This window comes from Neocloeon triangulifer, unplaced genomic scaffold (assembly GCF_031216515.1).
Source record: "Neocloeon triangulifer isolate White Clay Creek 2 clone unplaced genomic scaffold, ASM3121651v1 ptg000014l, whole genome shotgun sequence".
Taxonomy (NCBI): domain Eukaryota; kingdom Metazoa; phylum Arthropoda; class Insecta; order Ephemeroptera; family Baetidae; genus Neocloeon; species Neocloeon triangulifer.
This window is the reverse complement of record NW_026775556.1, coordinates 7,914,232-7,932,275: the sequence shown is the minus strand read 5'-3', so window position 1 is coordinate 7,932,275 and position 18,044 is coordinate 7,914,232. Positions and strand designations below refer to the sequence as shown.

The following is an 18,044-nucleotide window of genomic DNA, read 5'->3' as shown; positions in this document are numbered from 1 at the left end:
GGCCAATTTGCGAGTTCCGCGCGTCTCCCTCGCTCTCTCTGGTGAAATTCTTGAATTGGAATTCCGTCGAACTTCAGGTGTTGACATGAGGGTCGTCGTTTTCAGTTCAAGACTCAGCGTTGCGTGGTGACTAATTGACTTCCTTCCTTGCCAGTTGGGCGAGTGTGCAGAAAATTAATTCTCGTGCGAATTCCGGCACGCCGATTTAAACACAGCCATTACCGAATCGCACGCCGGATTTGCGCCGAATTCGAGCGCGAGACGAAACCAGATTTGGCAAAATTAGTGTAAAGTGGTGCTTTTGCTCTCGTCGTCATTCTGCTCCAAGACAAGAATTTTAATTAAGTTTGTTTGCATTGTTTTTTTGTGTCTCAACGGGCTGGCATATCACGGGTGCGCTAGCGAAAGTAAATATTTGTGCCTCTCGATATTAACGCGAACGAGCGAGAGCAAGTTGCAGAGAGAGCGCAAGCAGCTTGATAAATAAACAGCGCGTGGCCTAATTATAGTTTGGCGAAAGGGAGAACGTTTGGAGCCAAGTGAGAGAGGGCGGCGAATTATTTGATTGCGCGCCGCCGGATTTTGAATATGCGCGAGAGCACTCGTGTTTAATGTGCAAAAATGTGTTTGCTAAACTGTTATTTCCCTTCCTTGGCGTGCATGGGAACGAGCAACAATGTTGTTACTTTTGGCAAGAGCGAGCAACAGGAAAACGAAATGCGGCGGATTTAATTAGCAAAAAGCTGGAAAGCCTATAAAACGTTTGAATGACCCGATCAAAAATCCGATCAAATATGGAAACTAAGAATATAATTATATCGATTTTACTTTTTCATTTGCCATACAGATTGAAAAAAATTTGTAAATTTATCATCCTTAAATTCAATATAAAAATAAAAAAGGCTTTTTTTATAAGTTTTATTATATTCTACAATAATTTTTAAGAAAGGAAATTTAAAGAATGTGAGCAACTTTAACTTGCAGGTGTGGTAATTATACAAGAGAACTAATACACAACATGATAAATTAGCATGGACGAGGATTATAGTGAACATGAATTATTAAATTTATAATTATTTATTCTACATTTATTTCTTTAAATATTTATTATTTATATTTTAACATAATTATATGTTACGCAATTAATCATTTTTGTAATATCTTCCTTGATAGAAAAAACGACAAAAATAAAAATTATATGAATTTAATTATTAGATCATTTATAAAATTTTTATCATAAAAATTATATAAAATAAGAAAATATTTTTGTTTATTAACTTGAATTTTTTTAATAAATAATATAGGACTTCTAATTAAGATGGATTTTTGCAATATTTAATAATATAATTTTTGTTTTAATTAAGTAAAAAAATATTAAACGCAAAATTTTAATTTTGCAAGATTCATCACGTTTGTGAACCAATCTTAATTTGAAACTTCTAAGGAAGGGATGGCTTTAATCCGAACCAGCCAGATGTTCCTTTTGAGGTCATGCCAAAGGCTCTGTCAATCCACCTTAATTAAACTTTGCCACGAGAAGTGTAATTTTACTTGGTGTGTGTGTGTCGTTAAAATGAGCTATTTTCGCGCATGAAAAGGGGACGTGGGTTGAGGCCCCGTCGGCAAAAACACACATACGAGACTCTCCGTCTGCTAGACAATTACTCTTCTATGTTTGGCTCAGTCAGCCGGTGCAAGGAAAAAAGAAGGCGAGACGACGAGCGCTTCTTCATTTTGCAAACATACATTCGGCCATATTTCAGCGAAAGGAAAGCAATCACGTTGAGTGGCTCGGCCCGCCGCGAATCTCTCAAGCAAACGTCACGTGTGCACATACGCAAACGCGCGACACGGTTTGTGTGTTAGTGTGGGATTATCCAATTTAATTTGGCGCAGCCAGCTGAAAGTGTTTCGCAGACGTGCAGTCAGACAACCCACACCGGCAAAAAATAAAATAAAAACTTGGGCTGGAAGAGAGTTGCGAAAAAGTGCGCAAAAGATCGAAAATAGCTTTCGGCAAATACCAAGAGCGGTAAACAAAGAGGCCCCTTTTATTTATCGCCGATCATCGGATCTTGAGGAATGCGAGGCCCCGATTGGCGATCGCGTTTATTGAAACCGAAATAGAGCACACCGGGCTAAATGAGGACGCACGCAGGGCTAATAGAGGAAAAAATTGTCCCCGGCAGCATCAGCAGGAAATGTTTCACGCGCCCGAAATATTCCGAGGGGATGAGCAACTCACCCTATGGTTTTAACGCTGCGGTCCGCACGGCTCCGAGGCGGGTCTAATACTGGCTCTTCAAGAGATCACTCGCGAGTGCGTTAGGGGAGTCGAGGGGACTTTAATTGGGACCGACAGCGCCCCACGGTGGCGGTAGAGGTGCCCGTGGGTTTCGCGAACACATGATCGCGGCATTGAACTGTGCTATTTTTGTCCACGGATGAGACGATTTGCTTTTTCTGACCACGTGTGGCCGCATTTGGCAATTTCATTCATCATTTTACCGGAAATAAAGATTTCACTTAAATATTTCATGATGTATTTTGAAAAAATAAATATTTAAGGATTTCAATGTTTAAATAATGATACCAGTCACATAAGACTATTTATATTTTGCAAAATTTAAAATATTTATAAATTATAAGATAATTACAATAAATTAAGGGGACAATTAAAGGAAGTAAAAAATGTGAAGGTTGATTAAAAACTAATTTTTAAGTTTTTAGTTCTTTATAGTTAAGTTGATTTTTTAATATAATTAAAAAAAAATTAATCGGTCAATTTGGGGCAAATTTTTTATTATTAAAATTAAATAATTATTATTTTCTCATTTCGATTATTAAAAAATTTGCTTAAAATTAAACAATTTTCAATTTTCAATCCCGGACTGCCCTGGACACACGCTGAATTTTGTCTGTCTAGACACAAAGTTTGAATGAGTCGATTCTGAGTCATTCGAATTTAGTGAGGAAACGGGGCAACCCTCGTCGTGCGACTAAATCTTGAGGCAGGAAATTCCGTCAGCTGAGGTGGATTTTCAAGGCTAATAACCCGCCGTCGTCCCGTTCGCTAGCACACATCGAGCGTTGCCAGCACCATGTCGCAGAGTGAGAAAGAGTTTGAAAATAACCCAGACGGAGATATTTCAAGTGAGCCTGGTGCAGCCCATCACGCAGGAATGCCGCGAGTCTAAATCATGATGTCGTCTGGTAATCGCGCTGACGGATGGTCTGTAAAACACGCGGCGGCGAAATTTATGGCGAAGTGAGCACCCCAACCGACCGGCTTGAGGATTATTTCATCTGGTGCCGCATTGATTATTTATCGATTTGTCCTCGGTCGCACACACGTCTCCGCCCCTTGTCGTGTTTTCGTTTGGCCCAAGAACGTGTCTCGCGCGCCGGGCGCCACTTTGTCAAATGCGAACAAAATGGAATTTTGGCGTGTTCTCCTATTCACGGCGGCGTGATTTTCCTGTTTCTGCAACATGCATGTCACGCTCGCGTATCCGAGAAAAACATATTTCATATATTTATTTTCACCGTGAGATATTGAATGGCTTCAACGGAATTTGTTAGGCTTTGTACTTGTCAATATCAATTTTTATTGTTATTTAAATATTAGAATGAGAAAGATTCTATTCATGTAAATCTGCAGGGATGTTTCATTGATTTTTTTCCTATTTCTATTTATATTGAGCTGATATTGAGGTAATTTTAAAGTTCAAACATTTTAAATTGGAAAAATTGTTAGTACAGAATTTCTATTCAGAGATTTATATTTTTAGTTAGGAAATTTAACTATTTGCCTGTTGAAAAAAAATAAATTTTAAATTTTAAGGAAACCTTAGAAGACCTCTTCTTTGAATGTTTGTAGAAACCTGCTGGAACGCACCAGCAACATTACTCGCAACGTGATCAAGGGTGGTGAAAGCGTGTGTGCTTTTGATAATTAATGGCTAAAGGCGGCTTTAGCGGATGCAGATGGGTAGGTGTACACACAGGCTGACCCGAGTTAAGAGTATTTACTCACTCACTCTGCATGTGCGCGCAAAGTTACCATCCTAGAGGCTTGATTAGATCATCCCTCAACCAACCGCGAAATGACTATGTCCATAACTAAACGCTGCTCTACTTTTCTGCTTTCATGTTGGCCGCATCTTTAAAAGCAGAATAATAGAAAAAAACGCATTTTAATAGAAACACCAAAAAAGTCACAAGAGTTTTTCCGCCTCCTTATATCCCATACAGTTGTGTATGAGAAATAAAATCCGCTGCGAAAAGAGCGTGTTCTATTTCCCCGTCTATATTTTTTTTCACGCGCGGCCTTTTCTTTATTGCAGTTATATGTTCCAATAAACTCGACTTTTTAAAACATTTTCCAGCAACGCAGCCAACGCCAAGCCGAACGACGCTGAGTGAGCCGCTGCTTCCATTCCTCGGCCTTGCTCTCTATTGCAATGCATTATTATTATATTTTTTTTCTTATATACGCGCGCCCATAAAGACCAGTTGACTTTTCCAGCCGCCCTATGCCTTCTCCTCTCTTTCCCGCGTGATTTATCGCCGGTTTCATTGTGCAGGCACCGGGCAATTTTGACATTCTGCCGGCCAGCCCTTTACATTTACAATGAATTCCTTGATAACTCAATCCTGCAGCTCACTTTGCCAGGCACTTTATATTTAGCCGTCGTCAATTATGCACGCTCCATGGTGCTCGCTGAAAAGAGCGGTAGAGAAAGAGACGACGACTGGCGCTCATCGTCGTCGAGACCGGTGGATAGAAGCAAAGGCCACTATGTGTACCGCCGTTCGAGAGGTGCTTTGCCCACAGGAAAATAGCCTTGCCAACCCTTGCTCTACATAGATGGCGCATCTTTCACTTGATGGTCTTGGTATTTTATTTGATTCTTTGTGCAAACAAAATTTATTTTGTACTGAGGAAACGTAACAATTTTTAGGATTTAAAACTTCAAGCTATTAATAATAATATTTTACTAGAGGCGCCACCGACTTTGACGCCACGGAGCGCCGGCCCCTTCGATCAGATGACCCTCTGGGCCCAAAAAACTAGCCTGCCACAGTCTGTAGCGAGATTGCAAAGGATTACTTTTTCCTACAGGATCGTCGGGCCCTGCAATAACCTTCTGGATGCGCTGAAAATCAGCCCAGTTTCCCACCCTCTGCAAGGCCTACCTGTGGCAGCTACAATTTGAGATAAGTGGTAAGGACAAAAACTTTAGTGATAAGAAAAAAAAAACCATTCAACCGAGGTTTACTGCGGCGGATGGGGTCTTTTTGATCTCGGAAGTTATAGAAAAATTCTTGCTGGTAGTGATGCCGGTTTTTCCAATAATACCTCCTTTTTTTTAAATAAATTGTTTTCAACAATTGAATAATGTGAACAATTTATCATAACAATGTGGACAAATAAACAATAATAAGTAATGATAACAATAATTCACAATTTACGATCTCAAATACTTCAGTAAATCTAGCAATCAACAGCTACAAAAAATATGAAATATAAATAAATAATTACTTTTTTTTAAACTGTTGTCAACAATTTAACATAGCAATGTGGACAAATAATCAGCAATAATAAGAAAATATAAAATTTGTTGAAAAAAAAATACCAGAAATTTCTGCCTAACTTTCCTTTACAGTTTTCCATATTTTGATTTCCGAGTGAAGCTAAACTGCGTAGTTCACACCAGTTTTGCTCTCAGGCAGTCACTATATTGTTAGGCAAAAGGTTTAGTTCCACTGATAAAAAGGCGTGTATAATTTCATCACTTTGGCGTACAATTGTTGCTTTTATGTGAACCGGTGTAAATTAAAAAAAAAATTAATTATTTCCCGCCACGCGTTTCTTGAATGCATATTTTTATTTAATTGTTGGAAAAGTTCCGAGCTCTTAAATTTCAATGAGCTGCCGTGCACCGAGAGTGTTCCACTCTCGCCACTCTTGAGAAAGTTCTCTGCGAGCAAGAAGGGAACGAACGTGTCGTCTCTGCCTTTTCAACAATTCCGTCTGCCGCAGACGCCCATTTAATTATGTATACGAGACATATTTCCCCCAAAAAATTTCATCTTTATTAATAAATAATAAAAAACCTGTATTATTAGCTTCATAATATAGCAATTCGCTGGAGTTGATCGCATCATCCGTTTGCTATTTAGAGATAAAGCATTATGCCGGAATAACGAGCAAAACAGAGATATGTACTCATTTTTCCGTACATTAATCGCACAAACAAACTATCCTCATTAAAACGACACAATCAACAAGCACGAGGCTGATGATGGAGCGCTCGCGGCAATACAGAGAATTATCGATTGCGCAGAGCATTGAGAAAAATTGAAGCAGAGAGTGATTTTTGCATGCAGCATAAAAGCATCGGAGCGTGATGTCATTTGTACCTCCATAAGCACTAAAGCATTCAAAGTCATAATTTATTCAGGGCTCTCCATGCTCGTTCGCTGGCACCGTAAAAATTTAATTTCACTCCAACAAGCGGCAATAACAACACATGCAGGCGAAAGAGACCGCCCGAGTGTAGCACGAGCCAGCACGGCACCGATACACTGTGCAGGAACAATTTTCATTATTTTATAGATTAAACTCATTAAAGCAGGCAGGGCTGGCAAATTGAGTTGTGCTGGTGCACAACGAAAAAAGGTGAAAGCGGCGCCGCTTAAATTGCTTAGTGCGCTGTTACACGGATAGAGGGAGAGAGCGAGCGAGTTAACTGCGCTAACTACTTAATTTTACCTCAAGTTTATGTGCATCGCAAAATAAACGGAGAAAATTAACGCTGCCGGGGCGAAACCCTTGGTGGGCCAAGTGAGAGAAAACGGGGGAGAGTTTATATCGTTCTGTATCAGGCGCACTCGGAACACACTGGAATACATTAACGCGCGCGGTGCGCGAAGCGAGTTCCACCTCCGCTCTTCTTAATGGCATGTAAAAATATTCCCAACGAACTTTTGGTAGCTGCCTGGTGTTAATAGCCGCTACTAAGAAAGCGGTGGCAGTAGGACCCTGTCTGCAACACCTTGGACTGTAATTTAAGACGCGATTCGCCAGCAGACCCTTTCGCCACAATTTGCTCTCTCTCGACGGAGCCGTTAAAACCGCATTAATGTCCTGAGATTTTTATTTTAGATAAAATTTGACCCCAGCACAGCTCCCAACTGTTCTCCATAACCAGAACCTCCTTCTTGCTAATTAAATTTTCTCCTAAAAATTTAGCCTCGATCTGAAGTAACATACGAGGTACAAATATAATAAATATAATTTAATCCAATTTCGAATAAAACCATTTTTTTTCTTTATCTTTCTTAACAAGTTGATATGGCAATTTGTTTTTAATTCCTGCTTCAAGATTATTGACTATTAATTTTTACATAATATGTTAAATCCAAAAAGCTATATATTCTGAGACAATTTCAACAAGGATGTAAACACAGAAAGTTCGTGTACTTATTATTTCCCAAGGCCTTCTGCTTGGCCAGAGTTAAATTTCCGGTTGTAAATAGTACCTGCAACAGATTAAAGAAATCTATATTAAATTGATGCATGTTTCACGTCAAACGAGACACCGTCATTAATCACTAAGTCAGAGGGACTGAAGTGCATGACAGAGAACACACTCCAGACCGCGTTTCATATTCTAATATTTCCGAGTGCTGCTCTCGGGGAACATAATTTGATAATAGCTCCACTCGAGAGCAAACAGATCGTAATCAGAAAATATCAAACACTCTCTCGCCGGAGCGACTACATAGCAGAGCCACATTCATATTTCTCAATGAATTCCGACTCTATTTGTGTGCTGCTAGAGACAATATTTACCCAAGCAGCGCAGGTCTGAATGATTTATGACTCATTTTATTTACGTTAAGAGCTGGATGCTGGGGCTGATGAAGCTGCTTTTTGATCTCTCTCGTCTGCAACTCACTTCCCCGCGGGGCACACAAAATCAAAAGAATATATCAAGTGGCAGCTGACCAATTTGAAAAATCCGGGCAGCCATAAATACATCAGAACGCAATCGACGGGATTGTTACGTCCCAGAGGCATTTCCGCGCGCTCTCGAAATGAGATCTTGGGGTGAACGCAGAGACAGCCAGGGGGGGGGGGGGTTGAGAGTCGCCTTCTTTCTGGAGGTTTATTTTTAACGGAGCCGGTCGTGGGTGCACGGAGTAATAATGGACCTGAGCTATGCGGGTTGCATTGTTCCTGCTTGCAGGAGTTATTTCTTGGCAGCGTGCCGAGGCGCGGCGCAGCCTGCAAAAGTGTAGCACAATATGTTGTTCGGGGCGATCGAGGGGGCGCTGCATTTAATATAGCATTGTGCTGCACAAAAGAGCGAGAGAACGGCCCAAAGTAAAGTGGCTCGTGTAAAACAATGCACGGCATCTCCAAAAAAATACTCCACTCGCCCCATTGAGGCGTTTTCTTTCTTTTGGGCAGAAAAGCGGCGCTGGCTGCCGAGCAAAGAGCTAGCGCAGGGTGCTCCACGCGATGAGAGATCGCTTTTATTCCCATTCAGGCCTGCGAGTTTCGCCGTTGAAAGCGCCTACCTTGTGCGTATCAGGTTACTTGCGTTCATCGCAAAACAATTTCGTTATAACTTCTGACGAAAAATTGTCGCTGGCCGCGGGGAGAATAAGTATGGACAAGGAAAAGGTCAAATGACTAACAATGAGAGCTTTTCTCCAGTAAGGTCAGCGCCGATCGCCGATTTATCATAAATTTAATGCCCTTCAGTCAGTGAGACAATTGGCACATTTTCATTTCATCTTTTAATTTATAATTTATTATTCGGGATCTGCGACATTTAATAATATTGTAAAATTAAACAAATTGTAGTATGTATTAATTAAAATTTTTATCTTCCTGAGAACAATGGGTCATAACTTTTTTTATATAAATACTAATTACAACGATTAAAATTATTTTGTTTATATATTTAGATGCAATATAAATTTGTTCAAAAATATTGAGACTTAAAAAAAAATATTTAAAGTTAAATATTGCTTCAAAATAACAAGATCAAAATTAAAAAAAAAATATATATATATATGATTATAATCCTTAACAAGTTTATAAAAAAAATAAAGTATTAATACATTTATAATTTATATGTTTAACAAAATTAATGACCATTTGGTCGAAAATTTTAGTCTCAAAATTAATCAAATTTTAGTCAATCATATTTTCTTATGCTTAAATATAAGTTTCATATTTTCTTAAATCGATTGCTAAGAATAAAGTTTTGTTAGACAAATAATGCATTTTTAAAATTTATTGTTTTATATGTAGATATTTTCCTGTCAGTTTTCATACTTTTCTTCAGGTCTTTTGAGTATATTTTTCAACATTAAAACTGATTGCACTAATTTAATTAATAAATAAATAAATTTTTCCCTGCTCCCATTAAAACAAAAAAAATCACGGCACTTCCCATTTTTTGCACCCCGTCTCTGTCAGCAGTTACTATCAGGCTGTTCTCCTTTCTCGCCAGCATTCCGCGCACTTGGGCGCTTTCTGTTTATTGTTAATGAGCAGAAAAAGATTCATTCAAATACAGGGGAGGGGCGAGGGGAAAATTGCAATCGCGTCAAGTCAGCTGGCGCAATCACGAGACGCGATCAAAAAGTCCGAACGTAATGTTTGCAATTTGCCCTGGCGCGCGCTCGCTCGCAGTGGGCACGGCCTGGCGTAATTGGGAATTGATGTAGTGGAAGGCGGTGATAGCGTCCGGGCATTAGCAGGCAGATAAGCCGGCGTTCGCCGATCTCGCAGCGCGGCAGCCGCGCGTTGCACCATCGCGGATTACGTACAAGTGTTTAATCAGATTATACGAATATTTACATCTGTTGTTTGCTCTTAATGCAGCAGCCAGCCAACATCCTCGGCAGCCACACTTTTATTACTGCTCTCCGAGCGTTATTCCCGGATGAGCTCCCTCACCTATACACCCAGCGAGAGATGCTGCACGATGACTATTTACGAGCGAACGTGCCAGTCAAAGGGGAACAATAAGCAGAATAATCAACTCGCAAGCTGCTGGAGAATGTTACAACCCTCGTCTGCACCAGTCGGCTCTTTTGCACACATCCACATATGTACATTAGAGAGATGAACTCCGCCGCGCTGCATTTTGATTATGGTCAACGTGCCGGAAAATTGCTCGCCGACGCCTTTGTTTTCGAACGGCGCGCGAGTTGCTCTCTTCGTCCAAGGCTTGAGTTTTAATAAACGTAAAAACTAATGGTTTTACTCCTGCCATCAAAATAGAACAGCTTCTTGAAGGAGAAAAAAAACACGGGGATGACGCAAATGCCACATTCCTGTCAGATTTGCACTTATTTAAAAATTCAAGAGAGGATTCGATAGTGAACGAGTTACACTTCCCTGCCAAAAGTTTTTGACACTTTTTGCAATGAAATGACAGGCAAACTTTTAAACCATCTCAAATTCCAGCGAAAATTCCTTCGTCGTCATGAATAAATGAAGTTCAATTACGCGACCAACAAAAAACAAAAGTGAGTGTATAGAATTTATTCATCAAGTGGCAGTAAAATTTTCGCGAGTGCGGGTTTGGGAGTGTGGTTTTTGAAGCAGCTCAAAAACCACAACACTGAATCAACTTTGAAACAAGTAGGAGAGAGAGAGTCCCGGCTGTCAACTCACGAGTATGAAAGAGGCGAAACTTTTCAATTTCTTGAGCGGAGCTTGCTGGTCGGATCATTGCCGGCGATTTCGGCTTGATTAATTATTCAGCCAACTTTGGAATAAAACTCTCCGCAGACGGAGAAAGAAAAATGAGAGCGAAAATTTTCGACCGCACACTACTTTCTGCTTGAAACGAAGCGAGCAGCGGCTTTCATCATCAATTTAGCGCCGAGGAAAAATAGGTATTACTCCGGTGCTCACACTTAATGGAGCACCCTCTAGATGATTATCATTCAGCAGCCATGTTTGCGAGAAGGAAAGCTGCTTTTAGTCTTTTCTTGCATCTCACGCACATAATTCTTGGTTGCTACAGCAGCAGGTCGTTAATGAGCTGCAAACCTTTTGAGCGATGGGTCTCAAGAGCCGCACTTTAAATTAAATTTTTCCATGGTGAGTGATGAGAGAGCCTTTTAATACGCACTGCGAATGCAATCGAATCAGTAAAAAAGAGGAAAACTGCTCGTCGGCACGGAAGTTCAGGCATTATTCGTAACCTTTGTCTTTGATTGAAAAGCATAAGTTGAGAGAAAAGCCTCCTCCGTGGAGCCATTAAGAAAAAGCCGTATTATTGTCGCAAGATTTTATCAATGAAAGCCTGCACATACATTCAGAGGGGTCTATCAGACTTTATTTTCAACTAGCACGGCCGCCACGATCTGATCCTCCCAGCAAACTCTTTCTTTCTCGAGGAGGCAGTTGAGGGTTATCGGCCTCTCGCAGCCAGAAGAAACGTCGCCACGTCACGTCTTATATTCCAACAACTTCCGGTGCAAATCTAACTTGGTGTACCACAGTGAGCTCTGCCTCACCACCACTTCCGGTGCTTTTGAAATATCAAAGGAGAAAGCATTTTTTTTCTGTGCTACATAATTTAAAAAAAAAAAAAAAATTGAATGTCAATTTATATTTGTATTTTTATTTCAGTTTAAAAAATTATAACATTCATTATTTTGATAACAAAATATTTTTCAAGTATTTTTCTATTATTTAAAATTTAAATTTCAAATGCATTAAATTTAATAACGTTTTTTTCGTATTATACAAAATGTAAAAATGTATTACAGATCAAGCAGCAATATGCAAATTAATTGATACACAGTTATTAGAAGTCTGATGAATTCATGATAGAGGATAAATTTTCTAGATAAAGAACTTCAACATAATAGAAGATATTAATGTAAAAAAAAAAATTAAAAATAATGCACCCTGCAAATTGGGACAGAACAACACAGCTGTTGCGCAGGTTGCATAAGTTACTTGTTTCTTGCTGCCTCTGTTTTCACAGCTGCTTGCATTGCTACACTAAATGAGCAGCGTCTGTTTGCTCAAAGCAACATGAAAAACGAGCCTTAGCAGGCCTAATCCGATTTTGATTAGCTGAGAAAAATGTTTGTCTTTCGTAGCAGCCGCACCGAAAGTGTGTGTGTGCACGTGGCGCTCTCTCACTGTGCGTAAAAATTCATTTTTCTTACTTTGAAAAGTCAAAGTGCGCTCGAAAAGCGGGTGCGAGGGCGCCCGTTTGTTTTCAAAGAGTCGCGCCTTTGTGTTTATTTTTCATGCTAAAAGCATTTTCCTTTCCATTTCCAGCAGCACTTGCATATACACATACTTATAAAACACACACACGGCCGAGCCGAAATTTCCACACTAGCTGCAGAAAAGAGAAAGAGCGCTAAAAAAAATGGAAAGCAGCGACGAGCGTATAAAAATATTTGCAACCCCGTGTCACACGTCATCAATTTCAATAAAACTTTGCCCTGCATTGACAGGCCCATGACACGCGTAGAAATATCATCGCCCGCTCTTGCTACATCTCTCGAAACATATTTCCTGCACTCAAACTTTTTTATCTTTTTCTTTTTTTGCCACCGTCGTCGCTCCTCATCAAACACATTCACGTCGCTCTTATTTCCCTCCCGACGACGGCGAGCCGCCTCTTTTCCAAACTATTCCGGAGGAGCGCATTAAGACGCTCGGCAAATGTATGCAGATTATCACTGGCATACGAATGGTTGTTTTGCACTTGATTCCGCAGGGAGATTTTAAAACTTTTTCAGTGTTTTATACTGTGCATTTTTTTCACTCGAAATCATCATGCAACGGCAAAGTGTGTCCTCGGGTGTCCCCGGGGCGCGCTCCGTCTCCATATCGTTTGCACTTCCTTGGCGTAAACAGCGGCAAACGTCACTCCGGCGAGGCCGTGATTCCTCATATAATAAGGCTCGTAGATCCTCTTTTACTTTTCATCCACTGGGGCGAGAGGAGGCAAATAATAATAAACGTAATAAAATAGCGTGCAGTACACAGCGCGAGAGCGAATCTAATCGCCGGTGACACAAGTTCTTACTTGGTTTCCCCCGTCATGCAAAAAAACTCGCTCGCTCTCACACTGCAGGGATATTTTATAAAACTGCTACTCCTTCTTGTGCTCCTCGTCGACCTCGCTCGCTCCTCGTCGCTGCCGCTATTAAATTTCTACTTTTTGTTACTCCTTCAGGGCGTAAAGTGAGCAAGGTCTTATTATATTTATACGAGGGCAGAGAGGAAAATTGTAACAAACGAACAGGCTCCTCTTCTCCACAAAAAAATTGTACCACTGGCCTGGCGCTAAATTTGCCTGCATCATTGCGGAGCCAGTCTCCGGTCGGGCGTTGGAATTGTTCAAGGCAAAAAGGTGCGAAATGGAATTAGCACTTTTGAGCGTGTGTCTGCGCAATGCACCACTGCTGCTACCAACCTCGAGAATTTTATGTAATTAACTTGTAAAAAAGTTTTGACTAGCGCCCGCTTGAGTTCGCTTCCTGCTTACGACTGAAATATGCATTTTCCTCCCTGCTCGCCCTCCAGCTGTGGCGCTGGACCAGAAGTTGTAAAAAAGTTTCTCAGCATTTGAATTGGCATATAAACAGGAAGATTAGAATTCCTCTGCGGAAAATAAGAAACGCACCGCGCGGGAAGTCGCGGACGGGAGGAGCTGCAAAACTTTTCTCCTCGTTCCGGTTTCTCAAAATAATATTTGATCTTATGAAGATCTCACGCCAAAAGTGGTTATTCTGGAAAAGGCAAATAACAAAGTTGACCTGGAAATTTGTTTGGTGAACTTTAAAAACAAGGAATTCTTTTTGAACAAATCCCTTTTTTGCCGAATGGAGGAACATTTTAATGAAACCAAATTTTGTTTATTTATAGCTTCTGTGACTTTTTGCTAATTTAGCGTCTGGAAAGTTTTCTCTTTCGGTGGCTTCAAAAAGCAAAACTAGACGCAGCTGAATCAAAAATCAATTAACCCGGCAACGAGAGAAAAACGGCATCAAGTTTCGCGCGCGCCTTTTGTCTGCCTTTTCGCAGCCGTCACGAAATGCCATGTCAAAATAATACCCAGGACACATGCATGCAACTGACACATTTTTAATTAGAAACTTATGCAACAGACCGCGTGCTCTCCGCATTGCGTTTCGTTTTCCCATTAAACCTTAACGCCCCGGCGAATATACATACGATTCGAAATAGCCAGCCGGCAACTTTCCGACGGCTAACAAGGTCCGACCACTTCCTGTTGAGCAGCTAACTAACTGTCGGAGAGAACGGCCTGCGAGAACAATCAATTACCGCTCTCGCACCGGCTTATAATGAAAATACATTCATTTCTGGGCGCAACCCCGGTCGGTCGGCAGTTTGTTTGTGTGTGACTTTTTATTACAAGTGTAGAACACGCGTCAGGGTGTGTTATTATTGAGACGAAACGTTTCGGCTTTGTAACCCGATCCACGTGCACTTGGCATTTGCTCTCGCACCTCCATTATGGCCCCGCGCACATGGTGCAAATATTTATTTTCCTGGGCGCGCAGGCATGTGCCACGCACACTTGACATTTCTAATAGCCATAATGCTCCCGTCAACACATGTACCGAGAAAAAAAAGACGAGAAGCATTGAATGCCGTTGCACATTTTTTTTATTTTCATTTCCACGTAGCTCTTAAGCCGGTGGCGCAAAATCGAGCAACGCTCGCACTTGACTTTTGGTCGGCTGATTTTTATGAAAACCGTGAATTCATCCAAACCTGAAGTGCTTTTTCATATTCACAGATCCGAAACAAATATCTAAACCATTTATTAAAACTTTAGCTGAACGGGGGAAATGTCAAAACACTTTATTTTCTAATAAATTAATATACAATTATAATTACTGCAATGCATTAAAAAACACGTTTTTTTTAAATGCACAAGATTTGTATTCTGCATAAATTCAATCTAAAAAAAGAAGAAAAAAAAACAATTACTCAGCGTTTTGTAAGGAATATCTTAAAAAAAATTTCCAATAGTAAGTGAAGTTGCATTATGGAAAAATAATTTATATTTTTAATATAAAAGACTTCTTACAATGATCAGGAACTTACTCACAATCAGCCATTCCTTCTTGAAATTTTTATTACTATTTGAAATAGAATCGATAATTTCCAAATATTTTCAACTTCTTTTTATCGTTTAAATAATTATACTGATGATAATGGAAATAAACACGAATTTCACAAGCAAATTTTTTGCGGGTCTGCCATCATTTTAAAATGCAAAGCAATTCATAATGCAAACGAGCAATTATCGCGATGGCTTGTGTGGTGCAGGCATTTGAAAAATGACAAACAGCGACGCTCGCTGCATAAATAATTCGGCATTAATAACTCACTAATTGTCCGCGGCACCATCGATCGGCGCTAATGGGCAATGTGCTGAGTGTCTGGCGTTAAAAATCGACTGCAAAATTCAAATTGATTTGGAAAAGAATAAAAACGCGTGGTGTCCTTTAATTCACTTAAAAGCGTCGCCGTCCAACACGAGTGACGTTTCAAATTCCCAGCCTAATTACGCAGCCCCGCACCAATGAAAAGCGGCTGTCGAGCAGTCGGCCAACTTGGTGAGCGCGCGCATTTTTAATTAAGCTAGCTGGAAGTGATGTGGGCAGAGCGACGGGAAAATTTAATGCCGCACACATTCGGTTTAGATATAGCGGGGTATTAAAAGGACGAAGGGAGGATGCCTTGGCTGGCGTTGACGTTTCATTTTTTCATTAATCGGAGCGGCAAATATTTGCCTGTGAATCGAATTAATAAGTGATATTTATTGCCGTGCAAAACAACAAAACACATCACACACAGCAGTGTGCAATAATATCGTGTGTCACACACACAAAGCCTTTGTGTTTTGCAAATATAAATAATTCACTCGGGAGCATCAGCGGCAAAGGGAGTAGGAGAGGAATGGTCGATGACGTTTGGTGTGTGTTTGTTTGGCCGAATTAAAATCGATTTGCGATTATTTTATTATTTAATTACTCGTCGTGCGTCGCAGAGTATATGGCCCGATTTATCTACGCTAATTCCGACTAATGAAATTCCCCGCTGGCTTCACTTGTTCGCGCGCGCGAGCGAGAGAGAAGACAGCTTTAGGATGGGGCATTAAAGGGACACGGAATTCCACCGCACTTCTCTTCTGCAAGCAGCGTGTATGCTAAATAGCTGATGCCAACCTGGTTGCAGTCAAACTCACACACACTGCCCCGAGAGCAACTTTTGCTAAATAGCCGAGGCCGGCCGCCCCGTATATTACTTTAATTAAACGGTTCTCTCTGCCGAGGATGAGAGCCGCCGCAACACTCTCTCAAGGGGGCTGTGAAAAATTTCCGTTCAGGCCCGATTTGGCCAAGATGGGGTGCGTTGTAAAACGCCTCTAACGACCTTGGCTCCGGTTTCCAGGCGGAATAATTAAATCTTCAGGCTTGGAAAGCAATTTCCTTTGTTTTTGGTGGCGGTGCAAAAATTGATAAATTGGAAAACTGCGGTATGGCGGAGCCCGGGTCAATAGAGAGTGAAAAAAATCGCCCACCCGCGCCAATATTCTTTCCAATCTCTTTTTCTCTTTTGAAATGAGCATCGCCTGCCGCGTGCACAATAAATTGAAGCCTGCGTGACTGCAATATTATTTGCTCCGAGGGAAAAAAAATATAGATTTTAGATAAGTCGAACAGAGAATAATTGCAAAAAAAAGAGAAGAGAATAAAAGAGAGTTCACCGCAAACCATTGAGAAAGAGCAGCAAAAACAAATAAACCCGAGCGACCTTTTGCATTATTTGTATAAAAAATCTTTTCGCTTTGTTGTGTATGACTGAGTTTTGTAATTGTGTGTCACAAAAATAATCCCTCTCGACCCACCGCGGGCCGGAAAAAAGACGGTACAAAACATCCGGAAAGCAAAATCTCATGTATACACATTGTGGGTTTGTTTGTTTTTGGTTGCACGGCACTACATTTGCGTGCGGCTGTAAATTCGCAAAAAATATTCAGATTCCTTTTGCATTCAGCAGGGCCAATTTTTCTTAGTTGAAAATTCATATATCCCGTGGGACTCACAGATGAAATTTATGGGCCTGAAATCGCGTAGGCAGAAGCAAAATGGAGACATACGGGTGGATAATACGTAATATTTTATATTTTTCTCCGCAAAGAGCAGCAGGTAGCTGCGTTTCTTGTGTATCGTTAGCAGCCGGGGCAAATTACCGATAATAAATTAAGAAACAGCTTGGCTGCAAAATTTCGCGCTGCACATTGAACAATAACTCACGCGCGAGTGGTGCGAGGGAGGATTAATCACGCGTAATTGGGCGCGATTCGGGCTTTGTTCCGATGAGAAATGCTCTCGGCAATCAGAGTAATGCACCCAACAATAATTATTTATAATTCTGGCGTCGCACTTTGCACACGCCGCGGTGACAAATGATGGCACCTCCGAGTGGCGGAGACGGCGGTGGCGGCGGCGGATTCCTCTTGAGCGCAGAGCAGCTCTCTTAAAAGCTTTCTCCGCCATATGTGTGCGAGCGGCATTATCGCCGCACCAGCTATTATTTGCTTTACCTTTTGTCAGGCAGAGACAAATGCGTGCGACTTATGCAAACTGCCTACATTGGGATTTGTGCTGCTGTTGCTCCAGCACCGACGATTCTTCTCCCCTCGGCTTTTCACGAAAGTGAGCGAGGCTTTTCTGGACAAATTCCAGCCGGCACTTCTGACCGCGCACAGCCTCTCTTTTCCGTGAATTGTCTGCGCGCCCCCGTGCGAAGGACAGCTGAGGGGTGGAATTTTTCTTTCTTGAACCAAAATATCCAGCGTGACTTCAGAAATAAGGGGCTAACTATGGGGGGGGGGGGGGAGGCTATGTTTAAGAGTTTCAAAATTCAAATTTAAAAAGTTGACTTTTATGGATTAATAAATATTTTTTAATGCAGACAAACATTATTCAAC

At 40.9% G+C, this 18,044-nt stretch overlaps 1 protein-coding gene across 9 annotated transcripts in view; it reads right to left on the bottom strand.

Moving 5' to 3' along the window:
• Window positions 1–18,044, bottom strand: part of LOC132202087 (irregular chiasm C-roughest protein-like) — a 211,932-nt gene that overhangs the window by 57,613 nt on the left and 136,275 nt on the right. For 3 of the 9 annotated variants that reach the window (XM_059628801.1, XM_059628797.1, XM_059628802.1), the window contains exon 3: window positions 7,490–7,548. The exons of 4 other annotated variants lie outside the window; for them this stretch is intronic. The gene's annotated coding sequence lies outside the window, so the exon portion shown is untranslated. Of the gene's footprint in view, window positions 1–2,245; window positions 2,325–7,489; window positions 7,549–18,044 lie in introns of those variants that run through there. 2 more of the 9 variants (XM_059628799.1, XM_059628803.1) reach the window with 2 other exon arrangements.